Source organism: Oryctolagus cuniculus, chromosome 9 (assembly GCF_051225735.1).
Source record: "Oryctolagus cuniculus isolate XC-2025 breed Fujian yellow rabbit chromosome 9, ASM5122573v1, whole genome shotgun sequence".
NCBI lineage: Eukaryota > Metazoa > Chordata > Mammalia > Lagomorpha > Leporidae > Oryctolagus > Oryctolagus cuniculus.
Genome location: NC_142875.1, coordinates 86515225 through 86543183, shown reverse-complemented (window position 1 = coordinate 86543183; position 27959 = coordinate 86515225). Strand labels below are relative to the sequence as shown.

General features: G+C 47.3%; 1 long non-coding RNA gene across 1 annotated transcript in view; it reads right to left on the bottom strand.

Annotated features, from left to right (window-relative positions):
- Nucleotides 1-7406: 7406 nt before the first annotated feature.
- The window catches only part of LOC149124653 (uncharacterized), a 65793-nt gene continuing 45240 nt past the window's right edge, over nucleotides 7407-27959 (bottom strand). The window contains exons 2-3 of the long non-coding RNA XR_016212947.1: nucleotides 12069-12405; nucleotides 7407-8197 (exon numbers count right to left, since the gene is read on the bottom strand). This is a non-coding gene — a long non-coding RNA (uncharacterized LOC149124653). The remainder of the gene's footprint in view (nucleotides 8198-12068; nucleotides 12406-27959) is intronic.

Below are 27959 nucleotides of genomic sequence, written 5' to 3'. Positions count from 1 at the left end.
TAGTGGGAAAATTATGGTCTTTTCAAGAAGTGGTGCTAACAACAAACAGAACAGCTGCTTTAAGTGAAATGAAGTGGAAGTTGTGTAAATCATGGCAAAGACGTCTACATATATGGCTCCTAGGCTGACCAACTTAACAATCTTTTGCATGTTATGTTTCAAAGAAAAGATTGATCTTTTGTTGTGATTGTCTTCCAGTATAATTCAATCATCAATCAATAGTATAATTGATTTAAAAAAAAAGAAGTGGTGCTGAGACAACTGTATGTCCACATGCAAAACAATGAAGTTGAGCCCCTACCTCACACCATATGAAAGAAAAGTTCACAATGAGGCAGACCCATGAGAACTAAAATTCCTATAATATATAGGAGGAAATTCTCATGTGCTTAGGCAATAGTTTCTTAAAAATTACACAAGAGCACAGTGACCAAAGAAAAAATAGATAAATTGAAATAAAAATTGTAATCAAGAAACTGAAAAGCAACCCACAGAATAGGAGAAAATATTTGCAAATCATATATCTGATAAGACTTCTGTACAGAATTTATAAAGAACTCTTAAAATATAATTAAAAGACAATTCAATTTGAAAATGATACACAAAAGAGCGATAAGCTCATGAAAAGATGTCCAATGGATTAGTCATTAGGGAAATGTGAACCAAAACCACAATATCTCTTCACACCCATTAAGAAAACTTTAATCAGAAAGTTTTTTATTGACAGAGTTGGCAAGGATGTGGAGACACTGGAACCCTCATGCACTACTGATGGGAGTGCAAAATGATGCAGCGGCTCTGGACAAGAGTTCGAAAACCCTTGAAAAGCTAAACCTAGAATTCTAGCAATTTTACTTTCATATATATACCCAAGAAAACTGAACACATGTGTCTTCACAAAATCTATACAGCGTTTTTCATGATGCTCTAAAGTTGAAAACAATCCAAATATTCATTGACTGAGGGACAGATGGACAAAATGTGATCTAATAATACAACAAAAATATTATTGTTCATAAAAAGGAATTAAGTACTGGTGCATGCCACTACATGGATGAACCTTGAAAATATTATACTATGTAAAACATTAAACACAAAATACCACATATGTATGATTCCATTTGTTAAAATGTCCAAAAGAAGCCAATCCTCAAAACTAGGAAGTAGGTTAATGGTTGCCAGTGACTAAAGGAAGAAGAGAATAGGGAAGGACTCCTAATGATTATCACAAATCAAGTTGAACTCTTTATAACTGCAGCTATAATTACAGCTATAATTACATAGAAAGCACCATGGAAAAGTAAGATTTATTCCGTTGATTCAAGGGAAAATCAATTACTGTAATTCATCATTTTAATAAAGTAGAAACACAGCCTGATCATTTCAATAATTGCAGAAAAAGCATGTGAGAAAATTCAATAATTATTAATGTTACAAATGCTCACAATAGCACAAAACTGGAAGCAACCCAAATGCCCATCAACAGGTGAGTACATAAGCATAATGAGATAACCGCACAACAGAATCAGCATTAAAAAAGACAAACTACTGATATGCATGACAGCATGAATAAGTCTCAAAACCATTGGGCTGAGTGAAAGAAGGCAGGCAGAAAAGACTATAAAAGAGTATTGTATGAGCCTATTTAGATAAAACTTTAAATCTGTGGCCAAGGGTAGGAAGAGAGAGGGAATGAAAATGAGCCCAGGCAAACTTTGGGGGTGATGGAAATGAGCTGAATGTTCATGATGACAGTGTAATGTGGTGTAAACATCTACCAAAACTTACCAGATTGCTTATTTTAAATGGATGCAGTTCATTGTACATAATTAATAAATTATGTAATATAAATTAAAACATAAATTTGATAAGTAAAGATCATGAAGCCAAGAGTACAGACAGGGGAAGCTATTATAGAAGTGTTTAAGTCAAATAATTAATAAAAATATTATGCTGGCCGGTGCCACAGCTCAATAGGCTAATCCTCCACCTGCGGCACCAGCACACCGGGTTCTAGTCCCAGTCGGGGCACCGGATTCTGTCCCGGTTGCTCCTCTTCCAGTCCAGCTCTCTGCTGTGGCCTGGGAAGGCAGTGGAGGATGGTCCAAGTGCTTGGGCCCTGCACCCGCATGGGAGACCAGGAGAAGCCTGGTCTGATTCCTGCCTTCGGTTCAGCGCAGTGTGCTGGCCGCGGCACGTTGGCCATAGCGGCCATTGGGGGGTGAACCAATGGAAAAAGGAAGACCTTTCTCTCTTTCTCTCTCTCTTCCTCCCTCTCTCTCTCTCTCTCTCACTTTCCACTCTGCCTGTCAAAAAAATATTATGCTGGTTTCTACATTTTATGTTTGTGGTTTTCAGTGTTTTTAAATTTAAAAATTGTTCAACCATGAACTCTCCAGAGTTCTCCAGATCTATAGTCTCCCTCATCATCTCCCCTGCTGTCTCCATACTTGCTCTCATCCTATCTGTGTCTTCATTTATTGCCTTATTACACATGACTGACCAGTTCATAACTCTATCCCAGAATGCTCTCTGAGCACTATGTCTATGATGTTCAGTAGACCTATTGCTACCTATATAGCAGTTCTTAAATATCCAAATTCATCTCACTCAGTCTCTCCATAATTCTTCTTGTGATCTTCCCCAACAAACCCAAATTTAAAAATGAGTTTGTTTTGGTGCAAATTTTTTTTCATAATATGTGAAAAATATATAGTATGAAAAAAGTATGCATAGATTTCAAAACTTTGCACCAAAATAAACTCATACTTTTGTTTTCTCATAAACTTTTTGAAGTCCTCTTGTATTAATAGTAAACTGTGTTGGCTGAAGGGAACCTGAAGGGCCATTTTCAGTGGTTTAATCCTGAGTACTATATCTTGTCCAGGCCAGGTGGCCACAAAGAACAAGTCCCTGTATAACTCCCCTCCACATCTGCTCCACATCTCAAAAGGATGAGGCTCAACCTTCAAGCTTAGGGTTTGGAGAGGAGCTAAAGGGGGTAGGTTCCCAGATTTCAGAGAAGTGATGCACAAAAGGAGGCTACATGTGTGCTCAGAGGGGGCTGGCTACTTCTGCTGTATGCATCAGTCTCTATCCATGCATTAACCCAGAACAGCAGGGATACAGGTTCAGTAGAGTGAGTGAGTGGCAGGCATGGACTCATAAAACTCTGGTTATTTAAAGAAATTGTAGAGTTACTCTCTAAAGACATTTAAAAATAGGAAGCCAGCTGAAAGATATTTTTAACCAAGTGTTCTTCTCTAATTAGTTTTCCTCTCATCTCTTCATTTGGTTCTTCTTTATACCTTCTATTTCATTCCTGAGACTTTTTGCTCCTTTAGATGTTTTTAAGCACATTCAGAATTGCTCATGAAGGCTAATTTTTTTAAATAGCTCTTTTTTTTAAGATTTATTTATTTATTTGGAAGTCAGAGTTACCTAGAGAGAGAAGGGGAGGTAGAGAGAGAGAGAGAGGTCTTCCATCCTCTGGTTCACTCCCTAATTGGCCATAATGGCCGGAACTGTGCCAATCCAAAGCCAGGAGCCAGGAGCTTCCTCCAGGTCTCCCACACAGGCACAGGGACCCAAGGACTTGAGCCATCTTCCACTGCTTTCCCAGGGGATAGCAGAGAGCTGGACTGGGACAAGAACCACCCATATGGGATGTCAGCACTGCAGGCTGCGGCTTTACCCCCTACAACACAGCACTGGCCCCATAAAGTAACTTTTACAGTTCTTGTTAGGTAACTCTACTTACTATGCCATGTAAATAATGACATTTTTACTGCATTTTTTCGTTTGAATTCAGGTTGTATCTCATTTTCCAAGTCCTTGGTATGATGGGTGATTTTCAGTTGTATCCTGGACATTGAGATATTATGTGGATCTTATTTAAAGATCCTGGATCTTATTCAAATTTCTATTTGAGCAGACCTTGACCAACATCACAGTGGTGGGGAGAGGGAATCTGCTTGTCTCACATTTATTCAGTCTCTTCCTAAGGGACCTGTTCTAGCACTAAATTTATCTTGCAAAAAGATGAAATCACACAGCAATATCTTTCTGTCCTATGCATCACCCTTACCAAAACAAGTAAATGGGAAGAAATAAAACATTATCTTCAGCTTAGGAACACTTTTTTTCTGTTCATTTTTCAATCATAAGCTTTATACATTGGTTTTTCTCCTTGATAACATCATGTATACTCTTTTCTCCTACATCTGCATTAAGAAGTGTTCAAGGATTTTCTTTTGACCTAGAAAGCCTATGGTCCTGGCTTTAAAATGACTCTGTGTGTGCGTGTGTATGAGCACCACTCTTCTCCTGTAATGCCACGAGTTCCTCAAGAGTAGGGGAGTAATAAATTAATTAACCTTATTATTTTATTTCCAGACCTTGCAGAAGGCTTGACTCATAGTGATCTCTTAAAACAACTCTGTTGAACTTAACTCGGAAAGAGTTTTTAAATTCAGTAGTTAGAAGAGAGATGGATGTAGCAGCTAAAACACTGGTTAAAATGCCTGCCATATTGGAGCATCTGGGTTTGATTTTTTAAAAAAGATTTATTTATTTATTGGAAAGGCAGCATTACAGAGAAGCAGAGGTAGAGGCAGAGAGAAAAAGAGAGAGAGGAGAGAGGTCTTCTATCCACCACTCCACTCCCTAAATGGCCACAATGGTTGGAGCTGGGCTGATCCGAAGCCAGAAGCCAAGGGCTTCTTCTGGGTCTCCCACATGGTACAGGGGCCTGAGGACCTGGACCATCTTCCACTGCCTTCCCAGGTCATAGCAGACAGTTAGATCGAAAGTGGAGCAGCCAGGACTAGAACCAGTGCTCATATGGAATGCTGGCACTGCAGGCGGCGTCATAGCACTGGCCCCAGGGTTTGATTCCTGATGTTAGCTCCAGACTCCAGCTTCTGCTAATGTAGACCCTGGGACACATTACTGATGACTCAAGTAATTGTGTTCTACCACACATATGGGGACCTGAATTATGTTCCCAGCTCCCACTGTAGCCAGGCCTAGCCCTGACCATTGTGGGCATTTGGAAAGTGAGCCAGTCAGTAGAAGCTCTCTCTCTCTCTCTCTCTCTCTCTCTCTCTTTCAAATAATAACACACACACACTGTTGGCCAATTTTTTAAAAAAATATTTATTTATTTGAAAGGCAGAGGTAGAGAGAAAGAGAGAGAGAGAGAGTGAGTTCTTCTATCCACTGGTTTACTCCCCAAATGGTCGCAATGGCCAGAACTGCCAATCCAAAGCCAGGAGCCAGGAGCTTCCTTAGGGTCTCCCACATGGGTGCAGGGGCCCAAGGACTTGAGCCATCCTCTTCCACTTTCCCAGGCCATAGCAGGGAGCTGGATCAGAAGTGGAGCAGCCAGGACTCAAACCAGAGCTCACATGGGATGCTGGCACTGCAGGCTGTGGCTTTACCTGCTACACCACAGTGCTGGCCCCTGGCCAATTCTTTTTTTTTTTAAGTTTATTTATGTGAAAATCAGAGTGAGAGAAAGAGAGACAGAGGCAGTTGTTCTAACTGCTGGGTCATTTTTATATATTTATATATATATATATATATATATATATATATATATATATAGGACAGGCAGGCAGAGTGGACAGTGAGAGAGAGAGACAGAGAGAAAGGTCTTCCTTTTTCCATTGGTTCACCCCCCAATAGCTGCTTTGGCAGGCGCGCTGCAGCCGGCATACCGCGCTGATCCGAAGGCAGGAGCCAGGTGCTTCTCCTGGTCTCCCATGCAGGTGCAGGGCCCAAGCACTTGGGCCATCCTCCACTGCCTTCCTGGGCCACAGCAGAGAGCTGGACTGGAAGAGGAGCAACCGGGACAGAATCCGGTGCCCCAACCGGGACTAGAACCTGGTGTGCCGGCGCCGCAGGTGGAGGGTTAGCCTATTGAGCCGCAGCACCGGCTGTTTATATTGTTTTAAAGATTTATTTATTTTATTTGAAAGGCAGAATTAAAGAGAGAGGAGAGACAGAGAGGATCTCCCAAACACTATTTTACCCCCCAAATGGCCACAACTACCAGGGCAAGGCCAGACTGAAGCCAGGAGCCAGGAGCTTCTTCTGGGTCTCCCACATGGGTGTCAGGGGCTGAAGCACTTGGCCCATCTTGTGCTGCCTTCCCAGGCACATTAACTAGGAGCTGGGTTGATAGTGGAGCAGCCAGGACTTGAATAAGCACCCATATGGAATGCTAACTCAGCAAGCGGCAGCTGAACCTGCTCGGGTCTCTGTGCTGGCTTCCAGCTGGGTCGCTTCTTAAAAGCCTGCAACAGCCAGGGCTGTGCTGGGCCAAAGCCAGGATCCAAGAACTCCATTCAGGCCTCTCATGTGGGTGCCAGGGACCAAAGTTTCTGAGTCATCCCCTGCTGTCTTCTAGGGAGCTTTAAAGAGAAGCTGGATTCAAAGCAGAGTAGCTAGGACTTAATCCAGGATGTGATGTCTGAAACAATGGCTTAATTCACTAAGACACACTGCCCGCCCTGCCAGTGATAATTTTAAAAAGGATTTAGACAAGAGATTATAAAGTGGCACAATGGAAGATTCTTAACATCACTAATACTCAAAGAAACATAAATGTAAAACAGTGAGCTATCATGTTTCACTTCAGTATTGCCAAAGACTAAAGATGGGTTACTCCAGAGGAGAGATTCTGTGTGTAAGCATTCCCCTAACTGGGGTCCATCCAGTTGGGGGGGGGGGGCGATTTTCTTGCTTGGTTGTGCTGGTGCTTTCTTGGGTCTTCAGTACTCACCGTGTGTTAGCTGTCATTTCACCATCTGGGGAATATCTTAAGATGTATGCCTGGCATGGAAAGCCAAGACACTGTTGCAAAAAAAATGTCCTACATGAAGGATCCCTGTGAGTGAGACCCCAGTGGATAGAAGGGGCCATCAAAGAAGGAGGTACTTTTCTCTAAAGGGAGGAGAGAACTTCCACTTTGCTTATGGCCTTGTCCAAATACTGATGGAGTCTGTGGATTCAAAAAGCTTCCATAGCCTACAGCTCATGTCAAGAGCCTCGGGTGTCACTGACATCATACATAAGAGTGTTAATTGTTAAAAACAATAGGAGTCACTGTGCACTTACTCCCCATGCAGGACCTCTGTCCTCAATGAGTTGTACTTTGAGAATTAACTGTAAAACTTGTTCTCAAACTGTGTGTGTGTGCATGTGTGTGTAAATTGTTGAAATCTTTACTTAGTATATATAGAGTTGGTCTTCTGTGTACAAAGCAGAGGAAATGACTCTTAATGGAGAATGAGACTGGGAATAAGAGAGGGAGGAGGAGGTGTGGTAGGAGTATGGGTAGGTATCGTATTAAGAATCACTATATTCTTAAAGTTGTACTTATAAAATTTGTACCCATTAAATAAAACGTTTATTTGGGAGGGAAAAAAAAGGTGTATAGATGGGTTACACTTCACTAGTATAGGCATGTTGGTAGAAGCCTGCATTAAAGCATTTTTGGAGAGCAATGTATGTCAAAGACGTACATACCCTTAGACCCAGAGATTCAACACCTGCAGATAACTCGCATAAATGCACTGAGATGTGTGAGGATTTTCCAGGTAGCCTTCTATGCCCTGTCAGGTGGCATACTAGAGATGTTGCTAAAGTTCACCACTAAAGATTGGCCTCCAGGGTCCAGCTTCACAGATGTTTGGTAGCAGATTCCTTGTCCCAGTGGTGGCTCCTGTACCCTCCCTGCGCCGACACGGCAGAGGTAGCTGCTCCCTGCGAGACCTGTGTGGCGGCCGAGTTCTGACAGTCCCTTCTGGAAGCATGGCCTGGAGTCCGCTCATCTGCTACAACCAGTGACTTTTTCAAGGCTCTGAGTTCTAGAACATGCCACCATAGCCAAGATCTGCTGCAACAACTGTGAATGCCTGCACCACCCAGGACACTGGTGGCTAGACACGGAAAAGGCTTCTGCAACCTCACCACCTGCAGAAAGGAGCCAAGAGCAGTGGGAAGGGCCCTTTGCTCCCACCTTGTGAGGCATGCAGAATCAGTGTGGAAGGTGGCCTCACAGGTCAACTGGCAGGGAGCGTGGGCAATGAAGTTTTCAGCTTCCCAGTCCCTGTAGTGCAGGTAGGTAACGTCAGAAGAAGATGGAACTGGATGGCACACATCAATCACACATCACTCAGCTCTGGGGAACCTGCTGAGAAATGCACTGTCAGGCGATTTTGTCACTCTGCAAATATCATAGAAGGTGTTTACGTCAATGAAGGTGGCTATGACATCATTAGCCAATATAATCTCACGGGTTGTTGTGAGGTGCGTGAGGGTATATTCTCTGTAAGCCCCATCTTAGCATAGTGTTTCTTGATTCTTCAATATACTAGAAATCCCAAAATTTGGAAATGGCTAGGCAGCCTCTAAAAATCAGTGCATACAGTAAGGTTGAAAGAGATCTATATTAGGGTTGGCGCTTATGGTGCAGTGGGTTAAACTATTGTCTGCAGTGCCGGCATCCCATATGGGCACTGATTGGAGTTGCAGCTACTCAGCTTCTGATCCAGCTCTCTGGTATGGCCTGGGAAAGCAGAGGAAGACGGTACAAGTCCTTGGGCCCCTGCACCCACATGGGAGACCTGGAAGAAACTCCTGGCTTCGGCCCGACCCAGACCCCACTATTGCAGCCATTTGGGGAGTGAACCAAGAGATGGAAGACCTCTCTCTGTGTCTCTCATCTCCCTCTCTGTAACTCTGACTTTCAAATAAATAAATAAATCTTTTTTTAAAAAAATCTGTATTTAAATTTTGTTCGCTTTTGCTAGTTCCCAGTAGTGCTAAACAGCCTGAATCACACTGGCATATAAATATTGGGCAGGAATTCTGTTAAATTGTTATTTCAAAGGACCACAAGGTCCCCAGAAATGTGAGAAGTGCTGTCGTTCCCCAGTCAAGTGGAGAGAAGGGGACTCGCTTGGGGCCAGGGAGTGCTGGGGGTGCTGGGATTCTGGTTCTGAGAGGCCCCCAGCCACCTCCTTCTGGAGTGCCTTACTTCTTGATCCTCAAAAACCAAAGTTGGCTGCGCATCATGGTCAGCCATGGAATTTGGTAAAAGTACAGAATTATTTTTTAAAGATTTATTTATTTGAAAGTCAGAGTTACACAGAGAAGAAGAGACAGAGAGAGAGAGAGAGAGAAGAGAGAGAGAGAGAGGGAGAGTGAGACAGAGAGAGAGAGAGTCTTCCATCTGCTGGTTCACTCCCCAGATGGCTGCAACAGCCTGAGCTTCACTGATCCAAAGCCAAGAACTTGGAGCTTCTTCCAGGTCTCCCATGCAAGGTACAGGGCCCAAGCACTTGGGCCATCTTCTACTGCTTTCCCAGACCATAGCAAGGAGCTGGATTGAAAATGGAGCAACTGGGACTCAAACTGACACCCATATGGGATGCTGGCACTGCAGGCTGTGGCTTTACCCACTATGCCACAGCACCGGCCCCAAAAGTACAGAATTCTGGCTTCCACCTTAACCTAGTCCTACTGAACCAAAATTTGGGGACAGAAACCAGTTTGACCAGAAATCGGAATTTTTGACATTCTTGGTGGGTGATTCAGTGCATCAAGCACCAAGTTAGGGAAGTAAGCTCAGAGAGATGGTGTTTTGCTGCTTCCAGGCCTGTTGCCTCCTCTGGCCAGACCCCAAGACACAAGCACAGTCAGGACACATGCTCAGGAACAGGTGGCGCTTTGTTAGTCACTCTGTGACCCGCGGCGCCATTGCCCAATGTGTGCTTCGGGCTCCTGTCTGGAGAGCTGGAAAGTATCACTTTCCACAGGCTGTTGGGAAAGACTGACTCACACCAAGAACTTTGAAATCTGCAGATAAAAGGCAAGGTTCTTCCCCTCACGCCAGCTGTGGTCACAGAGCACATTCTGTGCAGGAATCATGGCTGTCGCTTCCGCGTGGTCCTGCACATGAAAACACCAGGTCATTTCCCTGCCCACAGTCTCTGCCCTGCACCATCCACGCAGCTGTTGCCATCCCCCGTTGCCATCTGAGGCTCGCGCTGCAGAATATTCTTTCACCAGTGAGATGCCAAGCCTTCCCACCTGCGGAGCCTACCGGTTGGATTTCACCCTGCTGTCCTAGCCCTGTGGACCTTAAACACTCTTTATGACATCTAGCCATAGTCAGCATTCTGCAGGGTGAAGGGCAGCCGACTCCACAAAGCAGCCAGATGTCGCCATGGGACCCATGTCTTTTATCCTGCGGCTGGTGAATTTCATATCTATCACGATTTATCAGCTAGGACATTGTCAGTTTTATACATGAAAAGTGATGGGTTATAAATCATTCTCTGGGTGGGTTACTGCAACAGGGCGGGCGGGGCTGTGGGGAGGGGGAAGTGGCTCTGCTTGTGAGCTCATGGGCCAGGTGTATTTCTTCGCTCACTGACCGAGTCTGCAGGTGGCTGACCCAGTGGGGCTGCTGAGGCCAGCTGGTACCCACCATTTGTTCAGTGGCATAATACGCCCTGGCACACCAGGCAGAAGCGAGCCTTCATGTCTCATTGCCTTGCTTATCTGATGGCTTAGGACTTGTCTGTTTCTGTATCACTCAGAGCCACAGGATGGTAGCAATGAATGGCTCAGAGCCTGAAGACATGCATGAAGTACAGCACTGGTAGGGTCTCCAGACTCCGCCCACCATGGCCAGCTGACAGGCTGACTGCTTTGAGATTGGGTCTAAAATCTTCAAGTGGGGCTGGCGCTGTGGCATGGTGGGGAAAGCCACCACCTGCAGTGCCGGCATCCCATATGGACACCGGTTCGAGTCCCGGCTGCTCCACTTCCAATCCAGCTCTCTGCTATGGCCTGGGAAAGCAGTACAAGATAGCCCGAGTCCTTGGGCCCCTGCACCCACATGGGAGACCTGGAAGAAGTTCCTGGCTCCTGGCTTCGGATCAGTGCAGCTCCAGCCATTGCAGCCATCTAAGGGAATTAATCAGCAGATGGAAGACCTCTCTCTCTCTCTCTCTCTCTCTCTCTCTCTCTGCCTCTACTCTCTAACTCTGCCTTTCAAATAAATAAATAATAAAAAGCAAATAAATAAAATAGGGGCTGGCTCCATGGGACAGTAGGTTAATCCTCTGCCTGCAGTGCCAGCATCCATATGGGCGCTGGTTCTAGTCCCGGGTGCCCCTCTTCCAATCCAGCTCTTTCCTTTGGCCTGAGAAAGGAGTGGAAGATGGCCCAAGTGCTTGGGCCCCTGAGCCCACATGGGAGACCCAGAGGAAGCACCTGGCTCTTGGCTTCGGATCAGCACAGCTCCTGGCCGTTGTGGCCATCTGGGGAGTGAACAAGCAGATGGAAGACCTTTCTCTCTGTCTCTCCTTCTCACTGTCTGTAACTCTACCTATCAAATAAATAAATAAAATCTTTAAAAAAAACAAATGAATAAAATAAATTTTTCAAGTTTAGAGGGAGTTACATGACTAATAACTTATAGAGCAAGGTACTGAGCCCTTACTGTGCATAGAAGACCAGGTTCTCTCTGAAAATCCTGGTGGGTTTGCAGATGGGAAAACTGACAGTCAGAAAGTTTAAATAACTTGCCCAGATTCCCATAGCTGGAAAGTGGCAGAGTCGGGATTATGAACCTAACAGAGTGACCGGATGTCAAGGGCTTCATTAGCCTGGGCCAGTGACAGAGAGCCCCAGGGACACCCTGAATTCCTGAGCATGGATCTGGCACCATCATTGTGCTCTCTTTCGAGGAGAATTGGCCAAGAAAGTGGCACTTTCCTTAGAGGTCCCCAAACCTTGGCATTGATCTGAATCATCTGGAGGGCGGATTCCATCAGGCCCTGCTCGAGGGTCCTGGTTTGGTACATCTGGGCTGGCACTTGAGAATTTGCATTTCCAGGAAGCCTCCGGTGATGCTGAGGCTGCTGGCCCAGGGGCTGTGTACGCATTGAGGGCCACTGCAGCAGCCTGGGGGTCAGGGTTGTCCATAACCAGAGCCGGGTCTCGGCCTCTGCTCTGCTCTGCCCTCCCTGGTGCTTCTGCCCTCTTACCCTGGCCTGGGGCTCCTTGAGGCCACGTTCTCACCCCGCACATCTCTGCCTGCAGACAGTTCTGACGGCACCGCCACCTCCAGGCACCACCTTTCCAAGCAGAGACCACTGACCCAGAAAACACAGGGGAGACCACTGTGGCAGACACAACAGAGTAAGTCAGGATGGTTGGCGTTCTGGGCACCCATGGGCTCTGTCTGGAGGTGGTATGGGCGCTCCTACATCCTTTATGTCACATTCCACGGGGTCACCTGTCTTCCGCCTTTGCATCAGACAAACTCCATGTTCTGAGGTTTCTGTGAACCAGAGCCTCCCAGACACAAGGATCTGTGTGTACCTTTAAGAAAAAAAGAAAAAAGATGCAGTCAGGTGCAGGTAAGAAAAGAGGCTTACACAAGCAAAAAGCTTCTGGCAGGCAGAGCAGCTACTGAAATGTCAGACCAAGGGCTGGTCTGCCCCACTTCAGTCATCTGTTCTCCGCCTCAGCCCCAACAGGTGCCCGCGGCTTTCTCCCGGTTCCTTGCTCTCCAGCTAAGTGCGGGCCTGTGTCCTCACGGCCTCCCTCCCTCCGGCGCACGCTGCTTTCATCTGCCCCCTCCCGTTACCACGTCACCACGCCTCCCTCTGTCGGCAGCCGGTGCGACCTTTCCTCAGCACCGCCTTCAATCCTGGCCAGCGGCAGGCTAAGGGCGTGCACCGGCAGCTGGTCACGTAGGCAGGCTTGCAGCTGTGCGAACCCTTCCACTACCCGGTACCCCGTCTAAGTCCGTGCTTGTGCCTTTTGGGCACTAAGTGCGAATTCAGCAGAAGCTGTGGCAATAAGGTGTCATTTAGGACAAACACACTGCACGTTTGCCTCCTCCATAGCCCTGTGCACCGAAACCCTCACTGACTGATGTGTACCTTCTAAGTGCCCAAATACCTCTGCTTCAGGACCCAACCCCCGTCTGTATGCAAGTGGGAGGGTTGTACTCAGTCCCTTACTGTGAGTCAGTCCCCTTTCATTTAAAAACATTTTTTGATTGATTTGAAAAACAGAGAAAGAGGGAGAGAGAGAGATAAGACAGGTCCTCCATCTGCTGGCTCACTTCCCAGATGCCCACAACAGCTGGGGATGGGCCAGGTCAAAGCCAGGAGCCCGGAACTACTCCAGGGTCTCCCATGTGGGTAGCAGCATTCCAGGTACTTGGGCCATCATCCAAAGCCTCCCCAGGTGCATTAGCAGGACGTTGGATCAGAAGCAGATTAGCTGGGACTGGAATGGGCATTGCAATATGGGGTGAATCCATGGCAGGTGGAGGATTAACCCACTGTGCCACAGCACCAGCAACCCCCTTCCTTCTTCAGGGATTCACTGGATATTGGTCTGTGCCCAGCGCCGGGCAGGTCAGCATAGATGTGGGATGACCAAGGCCACTGTTCCAGTTACCAATCCCACAAACCAGTGCTGCTGGAGGCTTCCTTCCTTGGTGGACCTGAGAGGCTGTCACTGCAGCAGAGGGAGGGAGCAGCTTTTTTTTCCAGGGCCCTGGGGAGAAGCCCTGTGTGTGAGAGAGAAATGTGCAAGGCTCAGGGGTGACTCAGCAAGGCGGCCAAACTACTTCCCTCAAGTTTAGCAGGCACACCAGGAGGCACACACTCAGAGGCTTGAGGAAGGGTCACACCCCAGTAACCGGCAACCAGGGGAAGGAACAGGCCACTGCCAGCACCCACCCGGCCAGGAAGCCCTCTCCTGCCCTGGTTCAGCCACTACCCCTACCCTTACACAACCCTACCTATGACCATTGGGAAATACCTGTGCTTGTTTTTGAACTTCACCTAGATGGGACACAGTGTATTACACTTCTCTGTTTTGACCCGCTCCCTTTCATCCTCTGTGTGAGCTGCATCTGTATCTTTGTACCTAGGTGAGTTTGTCCATCCACCCATACTGCTATAGAGTAGTCCATTTGTGTGAACACACCATGGTGTGTTTATCCATTCTGCTATGGATGGACACCTGGGTAGTTCTCGAATTGGGGCTCTCACAAACAGTGAGGCTACGAATAATCCAGCACATTTCTTTTGATGAACTGCGTACACACGTCAGTTGAGGATGTGCCTGGTTGGGATTGCTGAGTCATAGCATATGCATGTTTAGCATTAGTGGGTACTGCCAAAGGATTTTTCACAATGGTTCTATTCACCTCTCCAAAGATACTTTTTTAGAGGGTTTATTGATTTATTTATTTGAAAGGCAGAGTGATAAAGATTGTCTATCCACTTGTTTATTCACCAAATGGCCACCAAGTCCAGGCTGGGCCAAGCCAAAGCCAGGAGCCCGGAGCTCCATCTGGGTCTACCACCTGGGTGGCAGAGGCCCTGTGCACTTGGGCCCTCTTCCGCTGCTTTCTCACGTGTATTGGCAGGGAACTGGATCAGAAGCAGAGCAACTGGGACTTGAACAACCACTCCAATAAGGGATACTGGCTTTGTAAATGGAAGCTTAGCTCACTGTTCCACAAGCTGCAAAAGTACTTTTAGAAGTTGATGAGGGCGGGTGCTGTGGCACAGAGGGTTAACACCCTGGCCTGAAGTGCTGGCATTCCATATGGGCACCGGTTCGAGACCCAGCTACTCCACTTCCGATGCAGCTCTCTGTTATGGCCTGGGAAATCAGGGGAGGATGGCCCAAGTGTTCTCCCATGTGGGAGACCCAGAAGAAGCTTCTGGTTCCTGGCTCCTGGCTTCGGATCAGCAAAGCTGCAGCTGTTGCAGCCAACTGAGGAGTGAACCATGGGATGGAAGACGTCTCTCTCTCTCTCTCTCTCTTTCTCTCTCTGACTCTCCTCTCTCTGTATAACTCTGACTTTCAAATAAAAAATAAATAAATCTTAAAAAAAAAAAAGAAAAGTTGATGGAAGGGGCCAGTGCTGTGGTGTAGCAGGTGGAGCCGCCATCTGCAGTGCTGGCATCCTATGTGGCCACTGGTTCAAGTCCCAGCTGCTCCACTTCCTATCCAGCTCTACTATGGCCTAGGAAAGCAGTAGAAAATGGCCCAAGTTCTTGGGCCCCTGCACCCACATGGGAAGACCCGGAGGAGGCTCCTGGTTCCTGGCTTCGGATTGGCGCAGCTCTGGCTGTTGTGGCCATCTGGGAAGTGAACCAGCAGATGGAAGACTTCTCTCTCTCTCTGCCTCTGCCTCTCTATAACTCTGCCTTTCAAATAAATAAATAAATAAATAAATCTTTAAAAAAGAGTTCATGTAAATATAATTAAAAGATAAGTTTATTTTGGTGCAAAAAATGCTTGAAATCCATGTGCAGATTTTTTTTTTTGACAAGCAGAGTGGACAGTGAGAGAGAGAAAGGTCTTCCTTTGCTGTTGGTTCACCCTCCAATGGCCGCTGAAGCTGGTGTGCTGCGACCGGCGCGCCGCACTGATCCGAAGCCAGGAGCCAGGTGCTTCTCCTGGTCTCCCATGCAAGTGCAGGGCCCAAGCACTCGGGCCATCCTCCACTGCCTTTCCAGGCCACAGCAGAGAGCTGGACTGAAGAGGAGCAACCGGGACAGAATCCAGCGCCCCGACCAGGACTAGAACCTGGTGTGCGGGCGCTGCAGGTGGAGGATTAGCCTACTGAGCCACGGCGCCGGCCCCAGATTTTTTTTTCATAATATACATTTCCCACAATTTTTTAAAAGATTTATTTAATTTATTTACTTGAAAGTCAGAGTTACACAAACAGAGAGGCAGAGAGAGAGAGGTCTTCCGTCTGATGGTTCACTCCCCAGTTGGCCACAACAGCCGGAGCTGATCTGAAACCAGGATCCAGGAGCCTCCTCCAGGTCTCCTACACAGGTGCAGGGCCCCAAGGACTTGGGCCATCCTCTACTGCTTTCCCAGGCCACAGCAGAGAGCTGGATAGGAAGTGGAGCAGCTGTGTCTCGAACCGGCGCTCATATGGGATGCTAGCGCTTCAGGCCAGGGCGTTAACCCGCTTTGCCACAGTGTCTGCCACCTCCCTCGAATTTTTTGAAGATCCTTCATGCACACAGATTCCAAAAATTTTGCACCAATGCAAGCTCACCTTTTAATTACATTTCCATGGATTTTTTTGGAAGTATTCTCCTATTAGCACTTTCATAGGAAGTAATGTTTCTCTCACATAGGAAATATAGCTGTTTTAGTCCATCAGTATACTTATTGGCATTTGAAGATAAGCTCCATTATTTTAACCATATTCTTTATCTTTAAAACCTACATTCTTTATTCCTTAATGTCCTTGTGCAAAAGAAGATCTGTACGTAATTTCAAGTTACCCCAGAGAGACCTCAGAAGAAGTGGATCACATTGGTTCTCTCGCACATGTGGACCTGAAGGGACGGAGAACAGAAGCAGGAAGAAAGCTTCATTCACTCATTCCCCTTTCCGATCTGAACCACGTGGGTAGATTAGCTGCTCACTGGACATGTTTCCTCTTTCCTTTTTGTTAACTTATTTGAAAAGCAGAGTCCGGGACAGAGAGATCTTTGTTGGGTAGACATTTGAGGAGCAAATCCACAGAGGGAAGATCTCTAAGTCTCCCTCTCTCTCTCTCTCTCTGTCACTCTTTCTAACAAATAAGTAAATAAATGTTCTTTTTTTTTTAATGCTCCTCAGTTGACTCCTGTGAATGAAACTCTGCTTCTATTCAAGACCCCTGACAGAGGGGGTGGTCAGCTCTAGGTGGAAGGCACCTGTCGCTTCCTGCTCCTGTCACCCGCACTGGGGAGGTTGGCAGCAGAAGGAACACTCAGCCTCCAGAGAAAGTGCCCTGAGCAGCCTCAGCTGCGCATGTACTCCCCAGGGAAACTCCCAGGCCACCAGGAGAGACAGCCACGGAGGACAGAGCTTTGGGAGGCGCCCCGTCTCAGGAGAAAGAGGAAGAGGATCCGATGGGGGCGGGGGGGGGGGATGCAAAGGATCTGGGGGAATAATTAGAAGACAATGTTCTGGAAATATCTTCAGACCTAGAGGGAAGATGCAAGAAAGTTGTAAGTACTGTGGAAAGCTTCAGCTAGGAAGGGGTTGCTGGTTGGCTGGACTGGAAACTGACCGCTCACCCTTGGGCAGAGAGTCTCCCTAGAACACTGTGGCTGTTTTAAAAACACGCTCCTGGCCCTACTTTACATTCTTCCCACAGGAGGTGGCATCCCAGCCCCTTCCCCTGGAATCTGGGCCCGCTTACAGCTGTTTGGCTCACAGGAGAACAAGAATGGAGACAGCAAGGGTGGCTTCCAAGCCAGCTGGGAGGCTGAGGTGCAGCTGGAGACGGGCCTCCTGCATCCCCACCATCATCCCAAACACTTCGCACCCAGAAAATCAGGCAGATGCCCAAAGGGTTGCCATTTTAAGTTGCTAAGTGTTGAGGAGAGTTTGTTACACAGCAAGAATAACCGACAGATTTGGGCACTGGAGTACACTATCACAAAATCTGCTTTGATTTTTTTAAAATATAGTTTTATTTGCTTGTTTCTTATTCAAAAGACAGAGAGACAGAGACAGAGGTAAACAGACAAAGATCTTCACTCCACAACCAGGCCCTGGTCAGGCCAAAGCCAGGAGCCCTGAACTCAATTCAGGTCTCCTGCACAGTGGCAGGAACTCAAATAACTTGAGCTGGAATCAGGAATGGAGCTGGGACTAGAGCCAGGCACTCCTGTATGGCATGTAGACATCACTGTTGCATTAGATACCCACCCCACAAAACATGTGTTTGACATCTGACCTTGGCTTTGGGGCTGAGAACCACGGAAGCTGAGAAGACTTTGAGTAAAAGCCTGACGGGCCCTCAAGAGGTCATGGTGATAGCTGAAGGGAAATGTGATTGGAAGCAGGCAGAAAGGAGATGCTTGATGTAAAGTGGCGAAGAGTTTCGAATTTTTCCATCTATGGTACATTGAAAGCAAATCCAGTGGGCTGGTGAATCTGCAAAGATTTCCAGGCAGAAGGAGCAAAGTAGCAGCTGTTTTCTTTCAACTAGGAGTCATAAAACATGGATATAGAGAGAGGCACATGGAAGAGGAGAGGATGACCCCCATTTTCAAGCAGCACTTAGAGGAAATACAACAGAACCAGAACTTTCTTGTTCAAGGATGAAACTATTTCTCATCCCCGTACCTCCTATGAGGAGCTTCCCAACAAAGGACCTCAAAAGAAATATCAAACTCAGGGTGCTGACCAGAAAATGTCGTGGGGAAAAATAAAAGCCCCCATGTGACTGCAGCACCCTTTGCTAAGATGTTGACAAGTATGGATGCTGCTGATGTGGCATAGCGGGTAAAACCACAGCCTGCGACTCCAGTATCCCATATGGGCCACCCGTTCAAGTCCTGGCTGCTCCACTTCCATATCCAGCTCTCTGCTGGTGGTCTGGTAGGGGCAGTAAAGGATGGCCCAGGTACTTGGACCCCTGGGAGACCCAGAGGAGGCTCCTGGCTCCAGCCTGGCTCAGCCCTGGCTATTGTGGCTACCTGGGGAGTGAACCAGAAGATGGAAGATCTGTGTATCTCTCCCTCTCTATAGATTTGTCAGAATCAATAAATTAATTAATAAATCTTTTTTAAAAAATAAAAAGTTTTTTTTTTTTATTTTTGACAGGCAGAGTGGACAGTGAGAGAGAGAGAGACAGAGAGAAAGGTCTTCCTTTGCCGTTGGTTCACCCTCCAATGGCCGCCGCAGCCGGCGCTCTGTGGCCAGCGCATCGCGCTGATCCGAAGCCAGAAGCCAGGTGCTTCTCCTGGTCTCCCATGTGGGTGCAGGGCCCAAGCACTTGGGCCATCCTCCACTGCACTCCCGGGCCATAGCAGAGGGCTGGCCTGGAAGAGGAGCAACCAGGACAGAATTCGGTGCCCCGACCGGGACTAGAACCCAGTGTGCTGGCGCCACAGGTGGAGGATTAGCCTATTGAGCTAAAGCGCCGGCCAAAAAATAAAAAGATTTTATAAAAAGATGTGAAAGTTTTTAAATGGTGCTTTCATAGACACTGACCAGGAAGAAGCACCTGGCTCCTGGCTTGGATCGGCGCAGCTCCAGCCATTGCGACCATTTGGGGAGTAAACCAACGGAAGGAAGACCTTTCTCTCTGTCTCTCCCTGTGTCTGTAACTCTACCTCTCAAATAAATAAATAAATAAATAATCTTTTTTTAAAAGTGGGTTAAAAAGCATACAGGTCTTGTCCAGTAGGCTCTCATTATCAAACAAGAGGGCTTCTAAAGAACTTCAAGCCATTAATCTTCCACAGAAGCCTTACAGAGGAAGGAAAAGACGGTTTTATCTTGGAGAGATTTGTGGGCCTGGCTTTTGTCTAATGTGGAGAATTTATGAAGTAATACATAGGAATCTCATCAAGTTTTTAAAAGAACTGTATCCGTTTTGATAGGAAAGGACAGAGAGAGTACAAAATGAAGAGTGTTTAAGACATCCTTTCCAACTTTTTTTAAAAAGATTTATTGATTTGAAGAGGATAGCATGAGAGAGAGAAAGAGAGAGAGAGAGAGAGAGAGAGAGAGAGAGAGAGATCATCCATCCACTGGTTTACTCCCCAAATGACCAAAATGGCCGGGCTGATCCAGGTCAAAGCCCAGAGCTCCAGGTGGGTCTCCCAAGGGGTCTCCCAAGTACTTGGGCCACCCTCTGCTGCTTTGCCAGGCCCATAAGCAAGGCGCTGGATGGGAGGTAGAGCAGCCGGGACTCAAACAGGTGCTCCAATATGGGAAGCCAGCACTGCAGGCAGCAGCTGGGGCCTTTGGGCCACAAAGCTGGCCCCACCTCCAACTTTTTATGGACAAGAAACAAGTTGAGAAATCCCTTGATTTGGTCATTCCATAGCATACATATGTATCAAAGCATCATACTGGGGGCCCATGCTGTGGTATAGTAAGATAATCCTCCCCCTGTATCCCATATAGGTGTTGGTTCTTGTCCCAGCTGCTCCACTTCCAATCCAGCTCTTGGCTATGGCCTGAGAAAACAGAAGAAGTTGCTCTAAGTCCTTGGGCCCCCGCACCACATGGGAGACCCAGAGGAAGCTCCTGGCTCCTGGCTTCAGATTGGCCCAGCTCCCGCTGTTACGGCTATTTGGGGAGTGAACCAGCAGATGGAAGACCTCTCGCTCTCTTTCAGGTAAACCTAAACATCACAAGAGAAGACTGTAGAGTTCCATGTTGGAGCTGGCGCCATGGGACAGCAGATTAAGCTGCCACCTGCCATGCCAGCACCTTGGCTGCTTCACTTTCAATCTAGTTCCCCATTAATGCACCTGGGAAAGCAGTGTAAAATGGCCCCAGTAATTGGGGCCCTGAACCCACACAGGAGGCCTGGTGGAGCCCCTGCCATTATAGTCATTTTGGGAGTGAACAAAAGGATGGAAGATCTCTTTCTTTCTGTCTCTCCCTCTGTAACTGCCTGTTGCATAAATATTTATTTATTTATTTATTTGAAGGGAGAGTTACAGAGAAGCAGAGGCAGAGGCAGAGAGAGAGAAAGGTCTTCCATCCCCTGGTTCACTCCCCGGATGGCCACAACGGTTGGAGGCTGTGCCAATCCGAAGCCAGGAGCCAGGAGCTTCTTCTGGGTCTCCCATGGGTGCAGGGACCCAAAGACTTGGGCCATCTTCCACTGCTTTCCCAGGCCATAGCAGAGAGCTGGATAGGAAGTGGAGTAGCTGGGACTTGAACCAGCGCCCATATAGATGCCGGCTCTGTAGGAGGCAGCTTTACCCACTCTGCCACCAGGCTGGCCTCCAATAAATGAATCTTAAAAAAAGAAAGAAAGAAAAAGGAAAAAAGGACACCGCTTGAGACAGGGAATCCTGTATTGATTGCCTGGGCTAAAGTCCTGGCTAGGCTTCTGATTCTCACTTCTGGCTAATGCGCACCCTGGGAGGCAACAGGCCTTTAATCCACTTCCAAAGGGGAGTGGTTAATTAGTCTGATTGGCAGGTGGGTATCCGGGTGTGGTCAGGTACGGGGGTGTGGTGAAGGCATGGCCTTCCAGCTTACAACTCTGATCCATTGTATCCTATGTGCCTGCCAACATCATTCCCCTCTCAGAGACTCCAGACCTTAAGACGGCTCAAGTGCTTGAGTCCCTGCCACCCCACAAAAAGCCCAGATTGAGTTCCAGGCTCCTGGCATCAGCCTAGCCCAGCCCCAGCTGTTCAGACATCTGTAAAGTGAACCAATGAATAGAAGCTTTTGCGCGCTCTCTCTCTTGCTGCTTTTCAAACAACAATAAATAAATAAAAATTCTAAACACCACTCATGAGCTGCAAGTACAGCCACAAAAGAAACATGATGCAGGTTTCCTGGGACGAGCATACCCCAGTGAAAACAGAGATTGTGGGGTGTGGGTCACCCACAGTGACAGGCGCATGGTGATGCCCACGGGAGACCCTCAGAGATTCTGGGAGTTTGCGCAGCACAGAGAAGTCGCAACGTCCTCAGTTCTGGACTGTCTTTCTGTTAAAAGGGACTCCCTGAGTGTCCGTCCCTGTTCCCCAGACAGCCGAGGCCACCAAAGTGTGCCACTCAGACTCCCACCCGGCCTCTCCAGTCAGCCTGGCTGCTTGTCCCCAGCAGACCCTGGTCAGCATGGGCTGAGGGTGGAGCAAGGAGGGAACACTGCATGTTGCTAAGAACTGTGGGGTGTTTGCAGAAGAGGGGCCTTCCGCCCTGATCTGCTCCAATTGGCCGGGCAGCTGTGCCTCCTGCGCTAGGGCTGAGGCACCCCAGGTCACCTGGCCCGGCTTCTGGGCAGCTGAGTCCCCGGTAGGACAGAAAAGACTATGCAGCGGGCACACCTGGTGATGCTGCCGGGGCTCCTGGCGCAGGATGAAGTCCTCCCAGGGCTCACGCACTCCGTCTGCCCAGCAAATAGAAGAGAGGCGCTTGAGAGCAATGGGACACGCTGACCCCAAGCCCCAAGCTTAGGGCGCCACCAGGACCCGTCAGGAGACCAGGGCCGATGCCAGCAGCCTGCAGGGGCTGTGGGTTCTTGGCAGCAGCACAGGCAGCTCAGGTTGCCCCCTGGAGGAAAGGTGAGGGCGTCGGGTAGGGGCTGGCCTGAGAGCTGAAGTGGGCGTGACTGACCTCTCCTTCTAAGGGATGTTCCTCTAGGTTGTGCATCTACGGGGGCCTGTCTGACTCCGCATAGGGACTTTGCCCTTGAGCTCGCGGGCATGCGTGACTTCTGACTTCCCGGCAGCTTCCCTGCTCTGCCGTGGGCCAGGCCTGCAGCTGCTGGCTCTTTCGCAAGGCGTCCTGTTTGGGAACCCAGCACCTTCCTCTTCCTGAACAGCAGCCTCTTCTGGTTCTGCTTGGCAGAACTTTCTCGGGAGCTCCTCTGGGGGTCTCCTTGCCTCCTCCTGACCCCCTTCTCCATCTTTCGCGAGTGCCTGCGTAGCTGTCTTTTGCATCCGAACAAACTTACCTTTTCATCCTGTTTTTCTCTGAGCACTCTGAAGTGCTTTCATTTAGGTAAGCAACCAAGGATTCCTAGTGCCCTGGGGGAAAACATCTAACCCAAAACAGAGAGCAAAGCAAAGAAACAGGAAAAAAAAAAAAAAAACAAAACCACGAATGTCAACTTGGAGGCAACAGTCTATGCAAGAAGTTAAAAAAATAAATAACTGCTATGAATATCCTTATAGAGAAATGAAAATTTGTAAGAGCCATGACACAAGAACAACATGCTAATCCAGGCTGCATTGTGGCTAAACAGGTTAAGCCTCCCTGGCAACCTATATGGGCTCTGGTTCAAGTCCCGGCTGCTCCACTTCCAATTCAGCTCCCTGCTAATGCACCTGGGAAAACAGCAGAAAGATGACGCAATTTCTTGGGCCCCTGCACTGGTGTGGGAGACCTGGATGAAGCTCCTGGCTCCTGGATTTGGCCTGGCCCAGCGCTGGCTGTTGTGCAATCTGGGGAGTGAACCAGTGGATGGAAGACCTCTCTCTCTCTTTTCTCTCTCTGTGGTTCTGCCTTTCAAATAAATAAAAATAGATCTTAAAGAACAGATGCTATTTCTTTAAAAAAAAAGACAAAAAAGATTTTACTTATTGATTTATTTGAACAGCAGAGTGATAGAGAGAAGAGAGACAGAGAGAAATCTTCCATCCACTAGTTCACTCCTCAGATGGCGCAACAGCCAGCTCCAGGCCAGGCTAAAGCCAGGACCCAGGAGATTCTTCCTGGGTCTCCCACGTGGGTGGAAGGGGCCCAGGTGGTCGGGACGTCATCCGCTGCTTTCCCAGGCGGGAAGCTGGATCAGCAGTGGAGCAGCCAGCATTGAACTGGAGCCCATATGTGATGCCGGTGGTGCAGGCGGCTTTACTCACTATGCCACAGTGCCGGCCCCCCAGAATGCTATTTATAAAGGAAAATTCGTAGAAATATAGACACCACTGAAGATATTGAAAATATAGCAGCAGAAACGGAAAATTCAGTAAAGAAATAGACAAAAAGGAGGAACCTTCCCACAAAATATCTCAAAATGTGAAAAACCTAGAAATAGGCAAAAAAAAAAAATTCTAAATCTTAAGAGAACCAATCTAAGAGGTGCCACATCTCAGTAAGGGACTTTCTGATGAGGAGAAAGAAGGGATGGAGGGAAAACACTTGGCAACAGAATACCGAAAGAAAACGTCCCAGAACTGGAAGATGTGAGCTTCCTGGCTGAAAATCTTGCCCAATGCTGGCTCAGTAGATGGAAACAGGTCCTGTACCAAGGCACCTCATCATGAATCTTCAAAGTCAAAAGCAAACCAAGGCCAAAAGGCTCTGGGGTGTTAGGAGAGGATCTAGAAGCTGAGCTCCAGGGGCACACAGAGGAAGATCTGCTGACTTTCACTGAGTGAGATGACAGTGGGTTTGCAGTTGGAAGTCCCAGCTTGGTGATGTCCTCACTGCTCTGTGAGTTTTCCCCACTGCCAAGGCACTGCCCAAGCCTGGCTCCCTTCTTCCTTCACTTCTGGAATGTTAAGTAATCTGTGAACACTCACAGGCACAATGCCTTCTTTGTTGCTTCTTCAAACCCAGCCACTGAATTATTAGAACATCAGCTAAATGTCCTGCCTTACACCAAACTTCTTCTGAAATTTCCCCTATTTTATTAGTGCCATTCTTCTTTAACTTTTTTTGAGATTTATTTTACTTATTTGAAAGGCAGAGTTACAGAAAGAGACAGACAGACAGAGATCTTCCATCTGCTGGTTCACGTCCCAAATGGCAGCAACAGCTGGGCCAGGCCAAAGCCAGGAGCCACAAGCTTCTCCTAGGTCTCCCATGTGGGTACAGAGGCTCAGGGACCTGAGCCAAACCCTGCTGCTCTCCCAGGTGCATTAGCAGGGAGCAGAATTGGAAGTAGAGGAGCAACTGCAACTCAAACCAGTACTCATATAGGATCCAGTGTAGCAAGCAGCAGCTTAACCTGCTATGCTACAACACTGGTCACAATTTTTATTTTCTAAGTAGTTTTGTTCTCACTAGTTCAAACAAATAATCAATCAGTCCATCCCTAAGTAACTTACCTTAAAAAAAAAAAAAAAAGAGAAAGAGGTGGGGGAGGAGAGTGGGGGTGGGGGGAGGAGGAAGAGGAGAAGGAGCCAGCACTATGCCATAGTAGGCTTGGCCTCTGTCAGTTGCTCTGGCATCCCATATGGGAGCCAGTTCATATCCCAGCTGCTCCACTTCCAATCCAGCTTTCTTCTACGGCCTGGAAAAGCAGTGGATAATGGCTCAAGTGCTTAGGCCCCTGCACCCACGTGGGAGACCCGGAAGAAGCTCCTGGCTCCTGGCTTCAGATCTGCCTGGCTCTGGCCATTGTGACCATTTGGGGAGTGAACAAAGGCACAGAAGGTCTCTATGTATCTTCCCCCTTCCTGTAACTCTGCCTTTCAAATAAATAAATAAAATGAATCTTTATAAAAGAAACTACTAGACATTGTAGAAATGAAAAATACCACCACTGAAATAAAATCTGCAACATACAAGATAATTTCCAGACCTGATAGAGCCAAAGATAAAATCAGTGAATTGGAAATAGCAGTGAGAATGCAGTACAGAGAGGCAATAAAAATATTAAAGAGAATGAGGGGGCTGATGCTGTGGTATAGTGGATAAAGCCACCGTCTGCAGTGCTGGCATCCCATATGGGTGCCGCTTCAAGACCTGGCTGCTCCAATTCCTTTTTTTTTTTTTTTTAAGATTTATTTATTTATTTGAAAGTCAGAGTTACACAGAGAGAGGAGAGCCAAAGAGAGAGAGGTCTTCCATCCACTGGTTCACTCCCCAAATGGCCACAATGGCCGGAGCTGTGCCCATCTGAAGCCAGGAGCCAAGAGCTTTCCCCAGATCTCCGACGTGGGTGCAGGGGCCCAAGGACTTGGGCCATCTTCTACTGCTTTCCCAGGCCATAGCAGAGAGCTGGATCAGAAGTGGAGCAGCCAGGTCTTGAGCCGGCGCCCATATGGGATGCCAGCACTTCAGGCCAGGGCGTTAACCTGCTGCGCCATGGTGCTAGCCCCTGCTCCACTTCCAATCCAGCTCTTTGCTATTGCCTGGGAAAGTAGTAGAAGATGGCCCAAGTCCCTGGGCCCCAGCACCTGTGTGGGAGACCTGGAAGAAGCTCCTGGCTCCTGGCTTTGGATTGGTGCAGCTCCGGCCGTTGAAGTCAACTGGGGAGTGAACCAGCGGATGAAAGACATCTCTCTCTCTCTCTCTCCCTCCCTCCCTCCCTCCCTGCCTCTCCTTCTCTCTGTGTAATTCTGACTTTCAAATAAATAAATTAAAAAAAAAAAAAAGGATGAGACTTGGAAAGAAAATTGAGAATTTTCAAAATAAAGGAAGGGAGGGCACGACAGAGAAGAAATGTTTAAAGAAATGGGAACAGGTCCTTTTTCAGAAGAAACACATTCTCATGCACGTTGGGTACTAAACAGAAAAAATAAAACGAGAAATTCTACATCCAGAGACTTGAGAACATTCAGGACAAAGACAATCCTCATAGCCATGGTAGGAAGAAAGATTATCTGCCAAGGAATTTCAACAGACTTCTTATCGGAACAGGAAATGTTGGAAGGTAATGAGGTATTACCTTTAAACATGCTGAGATCGAGGCCTGCAAAGGAGCTTACAAAGATGCAAATTAGTGAAGCCACCCTCCGATTCCAGTAACTCACACCTGGCAGCTCAAAATGCAGCTCCAACTCCATTGCCCAGTTGCTCAGCTCCTAACCTCTGCTGCAGTTATAGGAATATAGGGAGAATCTACATAATAAAGGAAGAATCCATGACACAATGTGGTTCTTAATAACAGCAACAGCTAGGCTACATGTTTTAAGACTGGAAAACTAATAGCTAGGATAGTCACACAACAAAATACCACACAGTAATTCCAATAAATAAACTGCATCTGCATCTATTAATTGAGATACAGATAAAAAACGCAAGATTAACCAGGAAGATGTGCCCGGACCCCTGGACCCTTCAATGAAAGAAGAATAAGATAGATAAGAAGCAATAATGACGAAGTTAAATATTTTTCTTCTAAAAAAATCTTTCTGGGAAATTTCCTGTTGCCTCTTTTCAACAATTTTGATATTTGAATAAGTGAAAAGGGGCTTCGAGTCTATTATTTGTATCCAGAAGAGTTTTAAGGCATCTGAAAGTTTGAGCAGGCAAACAATCTGATTACCCCCTAGAGATGTGACGTGAAACTGATGATCGAGTCAAAATCCAGATGACCTTATCTATAATCGATCTCTTCTCAGCCCTTTGGCTAAAATCACTTGTGTATAATTTTTTTTTAAAGATTTACTTATTTATTTGAAAGGAAGAGTTACAGAGAGGCAGAGGCAAAGGCAGAGAGAGAGAGATCTTCTGTGTGCTGGTTCACTCCTCAAATGGCCACAACGATCAGAGCTGGGCTGATCTGAAGCCAGGAGCCAAGAGCTTCTTCCGGGTCTCCCACATGGGTGCAGGGGCCCAAGGACTCGGGCCATCTTCTACTGCTTTCCCAGGCCATAGCAGGGAGCTGGATGGGACGTGGAACAGCCAGGTTTCGAACCAGTGCCCATACGGGATGCCGGTACTGAGGCGGTGGCTTTACCTGCTACCCCATAGCACCAGCCCCAACATATAATTTGTGATAGAGCCCCTTATATTTTTCTGCTGACATGAAAAAAAAAGTGCAACCAGATCCTCCTATAGTTATCAGGAACAGAATGTGGAAACTGAGAGTGGATTTGTTTATTTGTAAGGAGCTCTATTAACCATCAATTAGATACCTTTATAGCATGAGGAAATCCTTGGAATCTCAACTACGAGTATTTGTCCCAATTGAAGGATTTTCATGTGTTACCCCCACTTGGCAACAAGTGGACAACTGAGGACAGGCAACAAGTGTTAAATATGGTAGAAGCTTCTCCCCAACTACGCCATGACTAGTCAAGTTAGCAGTACTTTGCATTTAAGAGAGAGGAGATTTTGTGTTTGGACTTTTGAGGCTATTTTGTTAACAGCCTCCTAATTGGTCTCCCTGTATGGAGTCTGGTATCCCTCCTGAACCTGGGGAGTCCAAGGGTTAAAATGATGCATGCATGACTCATGTTCTAGCAACATGTTCCTCTGCCACCACACAGTCCCAACACTCTGAGAGTTTCTGCCTTCCAGCTAGACTAAAAATCTGCCTGTGGCAGTGACCGTGTCTTAGCCATCTTCGAAGCTCCAACACCTAGGCTTGACTTCACTGGAGTTGAGAAAAGTGTGGTGCTTACTACATCCACAGAACTCCAAGACATGATCTTAATGCAGTACTAGAGGATGCTAGTAGATGGCGCCAGGTTTTGTTTTTGAGCCAAGGAACCAAAAAT